Source organism: Mastomys coucha, unplaced genomic scaffold (genome assembly GCF_008632895.1).
Source record: "Mastomys coucha isolate ucsf_1 unplaced genomic scaffold, UCSF_Mcou_1 pScaffold22, whole genome shotgun sequence".
Lineage (NCBI taxonomy): Eukaryota > Metazoa > Chordata > Mammalia > Rodentia > Muridae > Mastomys > Mastomys coucha.
Window position 1 is genome coordinate 216,038,805 of NW_022196905.1, and position 2,592 is coordinate 216,041,396.

Below are 2,592 nucleotides of genomic sequence, written 5' to 3' on the forward strand. Positions count from 1 at the left end.
CAAACAAGACAGAAATGGATGTTGGAGTGTATGCTGGGGTAGATGGGTAAGGGCAGAACAGTGGCTCCTATCAAGGAAACTGGAGAATAATTCAAGAAGAATCTTTTTTTTTTATTTTGTCACATTCTTTAAAATTTATAAAATATTGTAACAAAAAATGAGTATTATAAAAGTTGTTTGATATAAAACAACAATCAATTGAACAGTCTTATGTAGATGCTTGTCTACAGCAATATTGAAAACACATACATTTTTCTCAATATAAATTTCAAATAATTCCAAACATATTAACTGCATATTTTATTTTATTTTATTTGGTTTTTCAAGATAGGGTTTCTCTGTGTATTCCTGGCTGTCCTGGAACTCACTCTGTAGACCAGGCTGGCCTCAAACTCAGAAATCCACCTGCCTCTGCCTCCCAAGTGCTGGGATTAAAGGCGTGTGCAACCACTGCCTGGCTTAACTATATATTTTAAAATAATACAACACTACTAGTTTTTTTTAATGAACGTAAAAAGATAAAGTCTTTTTGTTTGTTTGTTTTTCAAGAAGAATCTTTTGACTAAAGGTCAATGATAAGATAGACTACATAATCTCCTTCTGCTTCTGCCGCTCCTGCTCTTCCTCCTCCTCTTTAGAAAAGGACACATATGGAAACCTGCAAGTTTAGTTTAATATCAATTGCAAGATAAATGGTAACATTCAAGTGTATAATTTCAATTATATACCCTGAGATAATGAATTTAGGGAGTAGAGCCATGCTGAAGGACTTGGGTCATGGAGCAGTCTTTTGAAGATTATGCCTACTTTGCAGTCCTGTTCTCTCTTGCTCAGCTTTCCATCCTTCACGGGGTGAACAACCTCCTCCCACACTCCTGCCACCATGATGTCCTTATTCCACAAAAGAAGCTCAGAAACGTATAGCCAAGGGACCACGGATGGGCTCAACCTATGGAAATGTGAGTCAGAACAAACCATTCTTCCTTTATCTTGGTTTTGTCTGGTGATAGCGACGTGCGAAATAAGTAAAGAGGAAAGCTGGTACCAGATGAGTGGGGTTGCCTCAAAGCCACGCCTACAGGTCAATCTCATGGAGGTAGCTTCTCAAGTGAAGTTCCCTCTTGTTACTGCTCTAGTTGGCAGCATGAACCTGCCAGAATGGAGCCCCCAAATGAGCCAGACTGAAATCTCATGCAAGAGCCCAACTGCATTCAAAGCACATTTTCTGTTTTCATGGTATTCTGAGGATTAAGCAAGGTCATACGAAATCAGGTTGTGTACAGTCGCAAGGCCAACCCGTGCTTGGAAACGTCATCTTCGTCATAACAGTAGGTAATGGGTAGGTAATCTGAGGTAAACCCACTCCTATGCCTGATGGTGACACAAAAATGCCCTCCAAGAACAACCCATGTTATGGAGGAACAGAGGTCACAAGACTTTTGTCTTGTTTCTTGGAGTTTTCTCACAAGCTTTCAGAATTTTCTTTGTATAGCTTTATTCATGGATAGTGTTGACACCTCTTCCCAGATGGCCATGATCTGTATCAAGTGGACAAAAAAAACTAACTAGCACAACATGCCCTTAGCGCCTGCTCTGACCTGCTCCTTTGTAGCCTCTGGAGCAGAAACTACAGCACTTTCAGCAGCAACCACATTCCCAGGTAACTTGCCATAAAGATAACCAAACATCTTGAGAAACTCTCAGTCTCATTAAGAACTGAACCTTGCCTGGAGGCACAAAACTTTGGTCCCAGCACTCAGGAGGCAGGAAGATCTTTGTGCGTTTGAGGCCAGTCTGGTTTATGGAAGTTCTAGGACAGCAAGGACTACACAGAGAAACTCTGTCTCGAAAAGACAAAACAAAACAAAACAAAACTGTAGAGCACGCCAATAGGGAATTAGAACAAGAGTGAGTTGAATGTTACATCGAGGAGCAGCTAGCTCATGTCAACTGTCAACCGTAGATAAGAGTTGGAGGGGCAGCTAGCTCTCCAGCTCTGTGTGTAGCAGATAATCCAATGATGTAATGCTAGAGAGTGACCACCTCTTGGAGCTAATAAAGCAGAGGCTCACAGCAGGCAGGCAGAGACCCTGATGTGGTGACAGTGAAGACCATGGTGCTGTCTGGTCCACCTCCCTGGCTGCATTGAGATAAGAGGATCCAGAGGAAGGAGCCGAGCAAGCAATTACCAGATTGCAGGTCTTGTGTGAGCCTCTCTGCCACTTGCTTCTGAGTTAAGCACTCCATTGTGTGTTGTGAACTGATGCTTATCATCAGTGAATAAACATTGAGATCAGACGGTATCTGGACTCTGTCTCTCCTTCCCAGCGTTAAGGAGCACAGGATTCGAGACAAAAACAAAACAGAATGATTGAATAAGGGCACAAAAGAGTAGTCAAAATTATTTTTTATTTTGCTCTCTCTCTCTCTCTCTCTCTCTCTCTCTCTCTTTTGAGATAGGATATTTCTGTGTAGCCCTGGCTGAACTTTCTCTGCAGACCAGACTGGCTTTGAACTCAGAGATCTCCCTGCTTCTGCCTCCTGAGTGCACTCCCATGCTCAGTTCTACTGTGTTTCTTAAGATGATCAGGT